The sequence below is a fragment of the Stegodyphus dumicola genome, chromosome 3 (genome assembly GCF_044657685.1).
Source record: "Stegodyphus dumicola isolate Sdum_Otavi_A_Nest chromosome 3, ASM4465768v1".
Lineage (NCBI taxonomy): Eukaryota > Metazoa > Arthropoda > Arachnida > Araneae > Eresidae > Stegodyphus > Stegodyphus dumicola.
In genome coordinates, this window is record NC_140770.1 from 254,475,772 (window position 1) to 254,492,662 (window position 16,891).

The 16,891-nt window shown below is 33.6% G+C and overlaps 1 protein-coding gene and 1 long non-coding RNA gene across 2 annotated transcripts in view; one reads left to right on the plus strand and one right to left on the minus strand.

Moving 5' to 3' along the window:
* Positions 1–2,080, minus strand: part of LOC146998321 (uncharacterized) — a 229,918-nt gene extending 227,838 nt beyond the window's left edge. The window contains exon 1 of the long non-coding RNA XR_015040444.1: positions 1,866–2,080. This is a non-coding gene — a long non-coding RNA (uncharacterized LOC146998321). The remainder of the gene's footprint in view (positions 1–1,865) is intronic.
* LOC118199512 (uncharacterized) overlaps positions 1,694–16,891 on the plus strand; it is a 497,225-nt gene continuing 482,027 nt past the window's right edge. Inside the window, exon 1 of the mRNA XM_085814058.1 lies at positions 1,694–2,253. The gene's annotated coding sequence lies outside the window, so the exon portion shown is untranslated. The remainder of the gene's footprint in view (positions 2,254–16,891) is intronic.

Here is a 16,891-nt window from a genome sequence, read left to right on the forward strand (position 1 = left end):
CGTAACCACAAATTTGCATAGACGCGTAATACTTAAGTTGGGAAGACACTGTATAAGAATTCTCGATATCCCATATATCAATACTTCTTCGGGAGCGACGTATTTTTGCTCTTGAAAAAGAGCAGCTTTTATCCTACCACTCTCGAAATCGACATATTTTCATTCATAATCTGAGACAGTCTAAGGTAGCACTTTTACTTAATTTTAAATAGGATACTTACGTAAATTAACCGTTCTTAAAAATGAATGACGTCCGAAGGATTAGTAATTCGAAAAAAACTAAGGCGCACACTGATTCTGAACTAAGTTTATGTTAAAAAAAATAAAAAATAAAAAAAAAAAAAAGTGAGCTTTAGAATCGAAGAAATAAGGCATGTACTGTAGTAGCCCGAATATAAGATGATGTTTTTCCCTTAAACGGCCCAGTGACCGAGTGGCTAAGGCCATCGAATGCTGATAGTTCTACTCGGCTTCGCACGCAGGCGAACAGGCTAGCTGCATGGTTGGTTTTCGTGGTTTTTTCTGTGTAATGCTTCCCCTGAAAAGCCCTCCACTCAGCTATCCATCCTCTTAAAGAGATAGCCATCGTGGGCTTTAACCTGAACATTAATTAACCTTCTAAAGCTATTAATCCAACCTTCCAAAATTACAATTAATCAATAAAAATTATACCAATAAGTTAGCTTGGTTACATTAATATTGGTTAATTACCATTAACCAATGAATTAACCATTAATCTAACCTTCTAAAAACTATATTCGGCTTATATTGCAACTTTACATTTAGAAAAATATATTATGATTATCGATCATTTATCAGTTATCATAATATATTTTTTATCTTAATAGATTTTATTTTGATAGCAAACATCTGTTTTTTACGTTTAGAAAGTTTTTACTATTTTTATCTTAATAGAAAACGCCTTTGCTTAATTTTCCAGAAAACATGTACTTTTACTTTTAGAAATTTTAAATCATTTTTATCTTAATAGAAAACATCTTTACTTAATTTTCCAGAAAACATGTATTTTTACTTTTAGAAATTTTTTACCATTCTTATCTTAATAGAAAACATCTTTACTTAATTTTCCAAGGCGTTCATGTGATTTATTTCTCAGAATATACCAAGGTCTTAAATACAGATAACTGCGCAATTTTTAGAACGTCTTACAAGTTAAAAAAAAAAAAAAAAAAAAAATGCTTGTATTTAAAGCATCTTCACATACTATCAGTCTGATATGTGTAAAATGAATAGGAAAAATATGAAGTTATCTTAACACAATAACGTTGTAGAGGAATTGACTGAATATGTTTTATTTTAAAGGAAGTGTGGTAAATTAATTCCTATCTTTTTTAAATACTCGACTCTGAATGTGAGATGGAGATGGTTTATTTTTCAGATGGTCATTTGAATGAATATAGTCATATGTTCTGACATTATAGTTCTCTTAAAATACTTTAAATATATCAAACGAAAAAATCTTTTACATTTAACAAATCTTTTAACACGCCTTTAAAAATATAACTTCATAAATGAGACTGCCTTTACAACGGCCTATGCGGATCTAACCACTGAGCGTAAATTGCTGCATTAAGGGCAGAGCTTCCATCCCTTCGTTCCCATCTAGCACCATCCCTAAACACGGAAGTTACCCAGATAGTTTCCCAGCTGCAGAGGACGTTTCATGGGTACAGCCTTCACCCTCGCTTAAAATCCGGCGCTTAAATTTATCAAACGCAAGCGAAATCGGCATTCTGTCATCTTCTCGAAAGCCAAAAAGAATCGTGGATAGCGGGAGGGAAAACTGCATATTCATTAAAATCTTTGTTCGCGGATATACATAATATCGATTCCTTCAAACTCACCTTGTGACCTGGATTCCAAGATGGCGGCATTCTTCAGAGTGTTTATTTAAAAGACTTGTGTCATCCTCAAAACAAAAAGGGGCACATAGCGATCGATCGTCTGCCACAGGGATATGGCAGGCGTCTAAATTCTTCCTTTCGAACTCCTAGTTGAGGATAAATACTTACACGTCGAAATCGTTTTGTTTGCGGATGCAAATATTTGACGGGAGGGTTTTTTTCTTGGCGACAGTTGGCTGCTTATTACAAGGCGAGAATCGATCGCCAACGGCTGCTCTTTCGCCAAAGCAATCGAAGAGCAAACGAAGCGGGAAGATTCCGAATATTCGAGGATGAGGAGCAACTGAATTTGCTCTGATGTGAGAAAGTATCTTCTAGATATCTTTAAGTGAGTATTTTTCTTAATCAGTAGTTTTTAACCCTTTGATTTAAATCACACTCAAGTGTGTGACAAGAGAGTTAAATCAATAAATACATAGTATCTTTCCTTACGATAACCATCAAGGTTTTGTAAAAAAATGTTTAAAAAAAAAAAAACCACAGTTCTTTTGAAGTAATTTATCAAACTAAATGATGTCACAATGATTATCATCCTTAATTTCAGATACACAATTGTATCGGCAGGAAATATAGGATGGTAACTTGTTGTCATTTTTGATAAAATTTTGGCTCGTTATTTTATCTCTCAGAAACCATGTGTTGCAGTTGCAGTGTTACTTCGCAATTATTTGGTTGGAGGGACGTGTACAGAACTTTATCCTGGCAATTTCCAAGAAATTTGAAGACCCTTAGTCTATGATATGCAGCTATGAGAAAACTTGCTCAAAAATGTGTTTTATTACGTATTTGAGCATTGTAAAATGAAATACTAGTTAAAATCTTTTAAACATTTAAGCAATCATTACAGTAGAGGAAAAGTTTAAAAAAATTAAATCTGTCTAACATTTTAATTAACTAAGATTACTACCGATTAATGAAGTAATTAAATTTACTAAATTTCATAAATGAGTAAAAGACTAAATATTATTAACCTTGTAAAGACGACTTGTTTATTAGTTTCAAAAATATTATTCAATTAATTACTGACTTAAATTTTAAAACATTTTCCCTTAAAAAAAGAGAGACAGAAAGCGAGAGAGAAAAAATGATTTTTTTTTGGGGGGGGGAAGAAGATCAAATTAGCAAATTTATCAAGAATTTCTTCATTATCTGAATATCCAACGAATCGATAGTAAAGAGTAACTTTATTAAAGCGGAATTTGACGGATAGAAACAGATTGGAAAGACGGAACAGAATAGAACAACGAAACTCAGATTTCGAATTCCTTAAATTTGATTTTAATCAATTAGGTACGGAAAACCTTCCTTTAATAGTAGCAACACAAGTAGGCAAAGCAAATAATACTTTATTGTATTTACAGAAATATTTTACCTACAATTTTTGTATTTTAATGTTCTATTTAATAACCTTTATTCTTCCCTGCCTTTCTACCAGATGATTTTGAAGACAGCCTTCTGTAGTATAGGAAGAGATATTTTATTCCTCTTGAACAGGTTTCTGGAGTCCAAGGAGGGTTGTTGCGCCACGTTTGGTCAGTCCTCTTTTTAAAAGTTCAAAAGCGCAAAAATCTGTAGGTGATCCATTAAAAGATTTAGCAGTGATATGAGTTGAGTGTATAGCCTTAATACCCGCTTCTTGTTCCATGTTTTCCAGAAAATTAACAGTGGAATTTGACGTCTGGCTACTTTCTTTGTCTTGATGCAGTTCTATCGATTGATGGCTCTGTGAGCGAAGAATAGTTATTCCATATTTGAAATTCGATTACAAAATATGTTCCTGATAACATGTGGAGCTGATCTTAACATATTCCTCCCCTCTTTTTCCTTTTAATTAGCTGTTATATGAAAAACCGGCAGCAATAGTAAATCCCTTTGAAAAACTTTTTATAGATACTTTGAACCATGATTTAAGATTTTTTTCTCCCCTTTGATGATAATAAATGGATCTCTTTTTATTTCAGTCATTTAATGCAGCCACGATTCCTCTATCGTGACAACATTTTTCCATTTTTGTTCGGATATATGTTTCACATAAAGAATTCTACAGCGTATTCTACGTTTGGCGGTATGTCGAGGAGAAAGACAATGCACAACGCGTTTTTTCACCTTTTTTAAGATTTAAATCAGCATAAATCATTTTGTTTACGGTTGGCAGTGAGCACTTTAAGGATTTTGCAACTGTCCTTTGACTTGGCGGATTTTCTTTTAACATTAAAGATCTTACCTTTGCAACATTCGAACCATTCCTTTTTTTTCCTTACATACGTATTTGGAACAATTTTTCCACATGAAGCCAAACCTGGACTTTTCTAACTTTCTAATTGGCAATATTACCTTAGTTTTAGATATTGAAAATCCAAGGCTTTCAAAATGTTTTTCAATAACTAGATTCGGATAATTTTCTTTGAAAAGAGCACAGGCATAGCCTTCCATCCATCGCTTCTTTAAAAGCGCCATTTTGCATGAAAACAAAACTGTCAGGTAGCAGACGGGTATTTATACCTTCAAAAATATAGTTGCAGTTAAAAAAAATTGCTAGCAGACGATTTTTTTATAGCAAAGCAAAATCGTCTGAAAAAAATGTGTGAACAACCTCTGTAAATCACGACACGCTTCAATGTCGTCAGGAGCAGTTACGAATATGTCCATTTCTCGGATCCATTTCTCTCTATATAATGGATATTCACTCTGAACTACCTAAAAATGTGTTCCAAGCATAGATCTTTCTGGTAAAATGTGACAGCTATCTCCGTTGACAAAAAAAATCATCCTGGAATTCAGAATCCGGGAAGAACGCATTGCAGTGAGATAAGTGTTTTTTTAAGAGACTGGTAGCAATCCTGCCTTTCCCCAACTTCCGAAGAAGGCCTGAACTGTTAATATACGTTTATGTAACTATTCTGCAAGTATTCCGTTCTCGGAATACGTATTCTCTTCCGGAAGTTATGCCATAAAAGGAACCTGACATTATGAAAAACCAAAAATTGATAAGCTTGACCATTTTTAAGTTATCAATGTAGTAGGGATTCAAAGAGATAAATATGCTTTATTAAAACCGGAGTTGAGTAATTTTACACTTTAAGGAACTCAAAGAGATAAATTTTACCTTAGGCAGTCAAACAATTCTACTCTTATATAAAGAATCTTATTTTAGGGTAATGGTAATCTTTTTCCATTTAGAAAGTCAAATAGCTTTGCCTTTTTTAGAGACCCGTGAACTCGTCTATTTCCATTAAACGCGCCCTTTAAGGTAGAAATTATTATATAGTTAACCATTTAGAAATCATGAAATTAAATAACTTATACGATGTAAATATTTACGAGATTCGAGAAGAAATTTATAAACATGTAATATTCTATCCTTTCTAAAATACTGGTGGATTATTTATATGGAAGCCGAAGAGAACAGTCTCAAGAACTTGAAATGTTTTCTATTAAAAACACTGACGAATTGGAAATATTTTAAGAAACTAAAAATCCTAATTCTGTTTTTGTTAAGAAAGGAAAATGTTTCGCTTTCTTTTTGCTCTTTCTTCCAGCGAATACGCAGAGTTCTGTGAAGTCCCTTCCTTCATATCCACAGACGTACAATCACTAAGTGTATGAATTTATTTTCAAAACTGTTATGTATGTACTTGCGATTATTCTCTCTCTCTCATGTATGAAACTATATATATGTAAGATAAAATGTATGAATCAGAATTATAATATAACTATAAACATTAATTCTTCCTCTGTATTCTAAAATCGTAATAACTTATCTGCATTGCGTCATTCAAATTAATCATGCGATCTTACGTAACCGGTAATACCAGATGCCTCTTGACGACCAGTCACCGAATTGTAAACCAAAACTTTTCTCTTCGCGTGCTTCCATCTTTCATAACTACGCACTTCAGCTTTTGCTCTCTACTGTCCTAAGATGTAATTTCGCTGGCTTGCTTTCTATCCCAACAATATCAAAAATGTAAATCTTCTGTGGAAAGGCACGACTAGAGTGCCAAGTGATTGTGGCCACAAATATCAGTTGCAAATAAAAATGGAATTAAAACTGCCTCGACCACCAAGTTCTTTAGATATTACCAAGTTAGCATTACTAGCATACTACGCAATCAAAATTCTTCTTCAATATGGGTCTAATCACTCATCTACAGTGTTACGTCATTTCCTTTTGCTTTTATTATGACATATATATATATATGTGTGTGTGTGTAAGATATAACAAAATACGATATCTGCTTTAAAAATAATTGGCGACCTCAAAATTAACGATTCTAGGTTTTACGCTCTCCCCCTAAATTCTCCCAAATTCGAGATCTTTTCATGTTACGTAACGCTTAATGCAGATACCTCTTATCCAACAAAATAATTGTAATCCAAAACTATTTAACTCGGAATTGAAACTTTTGACTCCCTCTCTCTTCCTTTGAATTGATGCGACCCTTTTCGCTTGCGCATTTCTCCTGGAAAGACGCTTCTCATCCACGTTGCTGCTTATTTACCTAAGATGACATCGTACATTAAAATCCGTGTACATGGAAATTATTGTATTCTCCCCATGATTAAAAAATATCTTGTCTGCAACAGGATGATTTTTGATATGTGCGAAAATAAAGATTGTTAATTTGTCGAAATCAAGTTTTGTTATCTTCATCTGTAGGCCATGACAAATATCGAAAGCTGCTAAAAGTACCAGTGGTTTCCACGCACTTAAAATATTACACACACACATATATATATAATGTATGTATATACTTGATGATGTAGTTTTTAGCGGAAGATGAAACCAATGCACATTTTAAAGTCATGATTGGCAAAAACTGCTGCGTAGATCTGACTGGAGAGAAAATCACAACCGGTCTGATGCTTAAAACACCGCTTTTACTTTGAACAAGAACAATTAATTATTTAGAAATACATTTTTGCTTAGATTGATACTACACTAGAGGTGCTAAACGCACCCCCACAATTGCGTATATATGCAGTTTACGTTCTACATAATAGAAAAAGAAGCTTAGCAAAGAGACGTGTCTTTCCTCGGCAGAGATATCGGCAAAAAAATGTGCGTATATGCTGTCTGGAGTATAGTTTCAGAGCGTTTTGTTTTAGTCCTGAGCACCACCTCAGCAAAACATTTTGCATTGAGGTTACTGCAGGGAAAGTGTGATGTAACATGGGCAATATGAAGCCTTGAAAAGGAGATGTATGCAACTAAAATTAAGAATTTAAAGGTCTTTCTAATTAAATTTAATTTGGCAATAAATTTTTATTTTATGTTTTGATATCTTACCTATATATATATAATAAGATGACTTGGAGTAAGCTGGAACAGATTGACGATGGTTCTCTGTTCTTATATCCAGGAGAGACCTTTACTGCGGTCTTCTCAGGTTTCAGGTTTGAGTTTAGAAAGATGACACTCGAAGGAGAGACTTGTAGACATATGTGGCCGAAATGAATATCACTTTTATTGGTGGATACGAACTAATTTTCAAAAACATATTTTACCATCACACATGATCATGGGCGCAATACGCACCCCACAATTTTATACAGAGTATCACATTTTAGATAATGTCCTAGGAACAGTTACTAGCACGACAAAGCAAAGGAGCGAATTAACAACTTGACTGCAGGAGAGCCGAAGCTAAAAGTGCGCAGTTATCCAATGTGGAGCCTCATCAAGAAAAGGTTTGGGTTTAGCTTAGAAAGGTTTCAATTCTCGAAACTGTGAGTTTAGGTTTCGAATTAGTTACGTCATCAGCTTACGCAAGTCATGCAAGATGGATTGATCTAGAAATGACGCAGTCCAGCAGAGTTATGATTTTTAGAATGGAGAGGGGGAATTACGGGGATAATTTTGATTTACATATTGTTTATCTTACATATACATATACAGAGAGAGAAAAGAAAAAGAGCGATGTTACGGTTAAAATATAAAATCCGTTGTTTTACAGGATACCTAATTATTTCAAGAAATAAATGATGAACTCAGTTAAAGTATGTCATAGATTTTAATTTCATGCTATTAAATTACTAATTCTAATTCCACACTAGTTATTTTATAGGAGAACGATCTTCACCACGTTAAAGTGGAAATAAGTGACATGATTCATCCCGCTTGTTAATATTACCGATGTGTAAGATGATTTTAATTAAAGTTTTAAATTCAGAAACCTGTAATGTGCGAACTATTGGTCAGAAATAGCACTCCATTTTGAACTCATATTAAAGTGTTATATAAAAGTAACGATATTGACTTTTTTTGTTGATTCATAAAAGTATATGGGGAAGTATACTTCATTATTTATCATCTCAGAATATGATAATGAGGTGCTGGTCGGAAAAGCAAGGTTAAATAATGCCATTAGTAATGTACGTATACTTTGTTTGCAGGAATGCAGTGACGTAATGAGTCGTCGATATATTATATATAGAAGACCATGTTTTGGAAGATAATGTGTAATATAGAAGATCTGCAGATTGTCTCTTAATGAACTTGAATGTTCGGGCGAAAACGCTAAACAATGCTTGAAAATTCAAGTTAAGAAAATGATTTTAATTTTAACAGATAAATCTTATTCTGAAGCCTTCGTCCACAAAGCCTCAAAATAAGGTTCATTTGAAATAAAAATACTCTTCTTAGCTTGAATTTTCAAACATTCTTTACAATTTTAGGCTTTAGAATAAGATTCTTATTACAGTCCGTATTACTTTACAGTCCGTTTCCCAGTACCTGAAGTTGACATAGGAGAGAGTAACGCCAGATCTATTTTAGTTATTACCATAAAAATAACCGATAAAGGTCTTTTTTTAACTAGAAACAAGAATCTGCCGTATAACCTAAAACAGCTATTTATTCGATTCCAGCTCAGCATTGAAAACTTAGAATGAAGAAGTGCGGGATATAGAAAAATAGCTCTGGTATGTTTCTGCTGCTGTAAGTCTAAATATCGGTCAGAGATCTAAAAAAAGTTCTCGTGAAACCAAGTGTATCAACAAAAACTGGATTTGTTTCATAACTTACTATGCAAATCCAAGTACCATTTTGGTAATTCTTATTGTAATAAATGATTTTATTGCGTCTTATAAGTAACATTTTGTTGGCTTTATAATGCAATTAAATTGTTCATTTTACACTTTACATTTTAATACATTTCTTAGTTTACAGAACTAACTAATTATTCTATGAAACAACTTTTTAAAGTGTATAATTATTACTTGATCTGTTATTTCATAAAGTAACCAAGTATTCTAAGACTTGCGAAACAGGAAATATTTTTTATATGTCTTGCAGTGAACATTAATATTTAATAACAAATGTTCTATCAATAGCATAAGTATTAAACTAATGTAATTGACAAATCTTAGACAACTGATAAATTATGAAACATTACTTTGTTAAGATATCATTAATCGTCAACTTTGTTATATATTCGGAAGGCGGGGGAATAATGGCTGAGCACTTCCTCACCTCCTGTATTTACTATTTGGAATTTGATATAAACTCACTTTTTTCCCTTTATAATCATTTTATATTTTTATAATTCATATTTTTTTATTATTAGCAATATTATTTCAAGTATAAGCATTTAAAAAATTTCAGAGCTTTAAAGTATAACCTTTTTTCAGATTGCACCATTTGTTGTCTTAGAGTAGTGGGCGCCATCAGAATTCCTCCAACTAGTAATGATACAATGCGCTTCAGGTTTACTGTACGAAGCTCTCTTATCTCTGGTAATCCCATATAATGGGGGGGGGGGGACAGATACATATATATATACATATATAGATAGATAGATCTGTATTAAGTAGTTATATCCCTCTGAGATTTCTGTCTCTTATTTTATCCGTGACACAAAGTTATGATTGCATTTATTTTAATTTCAAATGCAACAAAATATAAATATAATCTGAAGGGTTTCAGATTTTAACGGTCACCCAGAAGGGTTTGTTAAGGTTTCTTCACGCTCTCTCAGCGCTCGCAGTCTACTAGACTGCTGTTACACTCACTCCTGCTAACTCTCTCTCTCTCTTTTTTTTTTTTTTTTTTTTTTTTTTTTTTGTCTTTTTAGCTTTATTATTAAGAACTTCCGATAGACAGTCTCGTGCGCTCAATATAAAAATATTTTATTCCGTACAGTGTTGCCACTACTCTCTCTCATATCGTTGGTTTTGTTAATAAAAAATTTGTTAACGTTTTACAAAACATGAAATAGATAATAACATTAATTCGAAATTCAAAAATCCGGGCTTCATGTTCGAATGGAGTACTGCGTTATTTAAAACTGGATGTCTCTAGGTACCGTTGTTTCTTCGTAATGCGAGAAACATGCAGACATTTTTGTAAATTCTTCATTATTCAATTTCTTTAAATATAATACAGGGCGACAATATATGGTGGCAACGATTTTAAAAATAATGCAATGCATTTAAGTGTTTTGACGCAAAATGCCGTTTCGAGTCTAATATCCCATTCGGAATTAACGCCCCTTTTGGACTCTGAAAATTGACAACAAGTAAAATCTGTTTAAATATATTTAACTTTTTTTTACTAATTGTTAGTCGATAAGCCGAAATTGAAGGGAGCAAGGGTATTTGCCATGTAATCGAATATTTGAGTTAACGTGACTTTCAGCAAATCGCAGCTGACAGATATCTCGAAATCTATCGGGTATGCCTACATATGTAATTAACGAGTATATATTTATATTATATATAAATGTATTTAACAAAAGTTATTGAGCACATTAATGTTGAAAACTATTTTGTAGCATAATGAATGTTGTTAAAAATTAATTAAAAATAAAAAAAAATTCAAAATTTTAATCCCCTATTTATATTGTGAAGATGCTACTTTAAGTGATAAAATCATGTGATTCTAATGGAAAATAAGACACTCTATATTCATCCTGAAAGGGTGAGCGATAGTTATTTACTTGCATTAGTAATCTTTTTCATCCAAACAACAGAAATACTAAATAAAAATATTAATGAAAACAGTTTAACAGAAATGACAGTTGTAAAGGCGTTACTTTCAGTTTCTTAAAGAAAACATATTTTTTATCTTTTGGGATATAAAATGAAAACATAAAATAGCAAATCGCTTCGTTTTATCAGGTTAGAAATTAAAATATAGATTTCATGCTTAATTGCATGCCAAAGCAATAAGCCAGTTGCTTGTGGGCATGTCTAAATAACCCATGAAACCACAGGAGTGCAATTTATCTCACATTTACGGATTCTGCAGGAGTTTGGGCAGTGACCTCATGTTTTTTTACCTATTATCTCACTTTAGCTGGTGTAGAAAGAACTAAAAAGAAAATAATTGCAGCTTCATTCAAAAAAGTTTCCTTAGCTAAATAAATATTTTGAATTAAAGAATTGTGATTTATCCGAAAAAATTAATTGCAATAAATTCCTTTAGTGGGAAACATGACGTCTAACCGAGATAGTGGTAAGCAAAGCGACTGCCTTACCGAAGAGCCCGGATTCAAATCCCGCAGAAGTCATGGATGTTTATAAATGTACAGTGTCTCTGCGGCATGGAGGTACTGCGAGCGCAAGTCCTCTGGAGAGGTTGGTGGTAACGGAAGACGGTTGGGAGAGCGTTTGACCCCATCTCCTGAGATTCTCTTCCCCAAAACTGGGGTGGAACTTGGCAAAATCGTACTGTCACCTTTATGGTGCGCTAAGTGGTTGCCAACGACAGGAGTAATCTTGTACTCCTTGGCACAATGAAATTTGTGGACCTGATATCATGTTACTGTCGTTCGGGTGGGATAAGCCACAACATTGGGAAACATTGTGCGTACGACTTTTGGAAACAAGAAATGTGAGTCGAATCAACTGCTGGCTCCATGTGTCAACCATTATATAACAAGCGCCCGCATTAGTGGATTGCATTTGATGATTTGTTTACGGTAAAGCACGCTAAGGCTAAAGCGGATGAATGCCATCGTGGAGGACTTTCCAAAGAAAGCTACATCAGACTCACCGCCTATCCCTGATAAGCGGGAAATCGAAAAAATGCCTATAGAGACAGCCCATTCGTCGGAAACCGAATTCGAGTCAGTCTAGTACTGTTCAGCTACCACATCCCCTCGGTCACTGCTGTGCTTGCGCACAGGAGGAATGTTGTAACCTCTTGCGATATTTAGCTATATTTCCAAATTATAAAAGTACGAGCTTAGAAAAACTCATTCACTAAGCAAGAAGTCATAAATCTTTTCTAAGTTACTTAAAAACTGGAACTTCAGTGAAGTCTATCTAGAGTTAAGGTGAAAAAGCCGGTGGGACGGTGGTAGAGCCTTGAAGTTCCCCTCCCTGCAGCTGAGAAAGCTAGCTGCGTCAGATTTTATGGTTTTCTTATGCATAATATTAATACAGCTTTTTCAGAAATTCCTACCAGAGGGAAGATAGCTCTTGTAAGCTTAGTTGGGCCAGATTTTAGCAATCCAGTCCAGAATTCAATATAATTGATTCTCCATTTCCATTAATTTAAATAAATATAGAGTTACTTCACAGCAAAACATTATCTATCCGAATTTATTGGATCGGATAAATTTCAAATAAACAACGTAACTATTTTCGGTTAGTTAAAAATGGAAATGTTTTTCCAGTTTCAGAAATCCTCTCTTTATATACTGAGAAATCAATGGTTGGCCGGTGAACAAATACTCACAGAATGATAAAAATTCTCTGTGGGTATTCTGCAAAGTCTTTTCATAATTTATTGGAATCTTTCATGTTCCACTTTGTTTAGCTTTCTGTATAGCGTGGATTTTAACTGACATAATCCAGTGATAAACAGAGGTATCCGACGTCATTTTTTGAAGAGAGTTTTATTTCGCAATTCACTATTATTGCATAGGATATACTTACATTGTAAAATACAATTGCTTCTGAAGAATGCAACAGTGAAAAACGTTGTTGCTTTAAAAGTTATAGATGAATAGTTGTCAGACTCACTCATGCAGTGTTGTTTTTCATCTGCACATCGCTTTAAGCGGAGTTGTTTTATTTTATTTATTGCTTCTAGTATGAACACCTTTATGTATAATTTCGTTTCAAAATGGTGTAAGCTAGAATACAGTAGTCTAAGATGAAAGTGAAAACTTTGTATTCCTTTCCAAAACAAAATATAAAAAAACCCGACGTCATCAATTCTCTCGAGATAAAAGAGGTAAGGAAAAAAATTCACAAATAAATAGAATAAATTCAGTGTGAAAACGAGACGACTGAAGTACAATCGCTTGGGGAGTATACATTTCGTTCCGCAAAAAGGAACCACACGAAAGATTGCCTAGTGACTTCAAAACGTATCTTACCTATATTTTCCGCATATTATTTACCTCAAATTGTAAACATTTGCGTACACAACATTCGGCAAAAATATTAATTTATTAAAAATATATAATACGTAGTTCTATTGGTACAAATAATAGAGGCAAACTGAAGTGCCAATTTTTATAATATTATAGTTTAACAGTATTTTTATTGACTACAAAACTGTAATTTAATGCTCTTAAACTAATCATCACATCTGTAAAAATTAACTGCCATTTTTTTATGATTCCTTGTAATACTGTTATTGTAATTCCATTATGATTCCTGTTCCTTCAATGTGAATTTTCTATTCTTTACGAATATTGTGAATCATGCAAAAAATATTTATTTATTTTATGATACTTATTTGTGTCTTATAATTTATGGCAATGCTTGGAATGGCTATTTGAGGCTAACATGCAGTTAACCTGTTCGCCGGGATTCCAACCCAGGACCGAACTACCACTATTAATCCCGGAGAAGGCTTGGATTTAATAATTATGTACTGCATGTTTGACATGGGCTCTTTAAGAGCAGAAATGCTTTCGTGGAGGATTTTATAAGGAAACGTTTATATTTACATCACACATGAAAAAATCCGCATGTAGCCAACTCAGGATTTGAAAGCCGTCCCATATACAAAATTTTAACGTTCTGAGGCGACTCGTTTTTGAATTATGCGAGACACATGCATATGTGCGTGTGTAGAGGCGTCACAAAAAAAAAAAAAACCTCTTCTGAATCCATTTTAAATCCACTTTGCAATCCGTTTTGGGAAAAAGAGTCCTTTATTCCGCCCGTATGTACAGATGTCACGCAAGAAACATCTTTCAAATGGATTCGACAGCCATCAAAATGGATTTTCGCTGAAATATGATACCCGAAATTTTTCGCGATTACAATACTTCCTTTACATCGTACAAGGAAGTAAAAAGTGAAGTCGTTACTTCTTCGTGAATGGTAGGGAATAAATTTAAGCGGGAAACCAAAATGGTCGACTTTCTCTAGAATCATGCTTGATTTTCTGATAATTATTTATTTCCACTCCCTCGAGAAATTTTTGCAAAAGTTCTTGCAGGACTGTCACGCGGTCTTTTTTTTTTTTTTTTTTTTTTTTTTTTTTTTCCCTCCCAAGTGGGTTTTTTCCCATTCAAAACTGGAAGAGAACTGCGTAAATTCGTCCTATCCTCCAAGATGCCGAAGACCTAAAGCAACGTCAAGCGAAACCTTTGCCGCTTCGCTACAATTAAACTGGTGGATTTGATCCAAGGTTTAATTATTTCCTATAGGCCTTAGATATGTTTTGCTGAACTTTCATATCAGAAGTATTCAAAACAACAGCAAAAGATAGTAGAATGTGTGATGATTCACAAACAATCTTTTGGCGGCAACAAATTATCCTGATGTTCCTTTTAGCCAATATTTTGGGATGTACTAATTATTTTTTACTTCTTGTTACAAAAACTATATTTTGCAAACAACAAATGTATATAAATAAACAAATGAAAAATGTAACATTTTTTTTTTAAATAATTTTATAAATCAGTAAAATTTTTGGCTTTTCTCTGCTGTTTGTACAATAATTTTACATCCAATGGAAATATCCCATTCTTTTTATTGGAAACCTATCACCTTGTTTACAACACGAGTCAGTTTATAACGCGGGTTTAGCTCCTACTCATCTCCGGGATTAGAAAATCAAAGAATTTTTCTTTTAAAGTCATAAAATAAATTTTATCATGAATTCGATTTATTCGATTTAGAGTAGCGATTCAGTTTTTCAGCTACGTATTTTGTGCTACAAGCATTAGTTTTCGTAAAGAATTTCATTCTTTCATTTATCGCCTTTCTGTCACTCTTATGTTTTTAAAAAGTAAATTAAGAAAGATAAATATAGGTTAAGTAGAAACATTATGGAAAACCATACGAGAGCTATTTCTCTAGAAGTGTGTATTTAACTGTAATTTCGTGTTCATTATTCTCGGGAATTGAGATAAATTACTGTTGCAGTGATATATATAATTATATAATTATTATATAATTAGTGGTATATATAATTATTCTCGGCAATTGAGATAGATTACTGTTTCAGTGAAATATAATTTAAGCAAAAATACAGCTTTCGAATAAATAATAAAACAGATTCTTTTCATTTTAAAAAGTTAGCTTTTTAGTGTCCAATAATATGCGCTCCTTCTAATTTGAGGAATTTGATGTTTTATTTATGACGTTTTGTCTTACAAAAATACTGTCAAAAGTTACTTATGTTTGTTTACTGAAGAATGTTTAAAAGTTATTCTATTATATTTTTTGCTTGGTTTGTATGAGGTATTAATTTGTAATGTATTGATGTACAAGTTGCTCCCATAAAGTAACCAGACCATTTTATATAAATACGAAAAGGATTTCTAACCTCTAAATAAATGTATCTCCTTCAAAATAATCGCCGGAGGAGCCTACAAAATTTTTCCAACGTTTCTTCAGGTCATCGAATCACTGTTCAGTCATAACGTTTATGAATATGCAATACAAGTGAATTAATTTGTTAATGCGTAATTTTTATAAGCTGTATTGAGAAGTTCCCAAAAATGAGACAAGTAAGAACCGAAAAACATTTCCCCTCATAACGATTATGGTGGTTCTTTTATGTACTTGCATAGTAAAGGAATAATAATAAAGGAAAAACAAAAGAAATGCTATCTGATTTGCGTATTTAGACTCCAATTTAATAACTTCCAAATGTATAAACGACAAAGTCCAAAGAAGGGTTAAAGTACCTTTTTATTCACTAAAAGAAATGATCATAGTCGGCCCCTTCTCGGGCTTACAAGAAAGCCTCCACTTGGGCTTTAAATTAAAATATAAAATAAAAAACTAATCTAATGCTAAAGTAAACAACTGAGCCTATACGCAATTACCTAACGTACTTGGAGCTTGACTAAATTAACCGGCGAATATCACTACGCACGTACAATACGGCCAAGCGTAGTGAACTTAATAACGAAGTAACCTGACAGCAACCACGCGCCACCGAAGGGTTCCTAAGCTCTGCTGCCCCTGAAGTAAGCAAAACTTCCTAACCGGAATAGCGGTTAGCGACACTGACTGCCGAAGCGCCCGGGTTCGAATAAGTGTATAGTGCCTGTGCGGCAGGGAGGCACTATACACGAGTTTGCGGCGATCTGTAAGTCTTCTCGAGAGGTTGACGGTGGGGAGAGGGGGAAGAGACCCTCGGGCCTATCCCCTCTCCCGGGATGCTCTCCTTCAAAATTGGGGGCGGAACTGCGCAAAGTCGTACTGTCACCTGTATGGTGTTCAAGGTTATTGCCAACGATAGGTGTCATCTTGCCCTCCTTGCCACGATGAATTTCGTGGGCTTGTTCTGATGTTACTATCAGACAAAGTCAGTAGTAAACAATTGTAAAATCACAACAACAAAGTTATACTCTCTTTTACCACTTATCCCATATGAATACAACGTACATTTCTAGTCAAACTGTTCTTTTTTATTCTCTTACCGTGCTGTTTGCGATCCTTGTTTCTTAATTACTCGGCTACTCGTTAATGTCCAGCTATGCCTGCGTAGCTTATGAGAATCTGTACTCCACATCAGATGCCATCCAGCTAAACATCAAGAT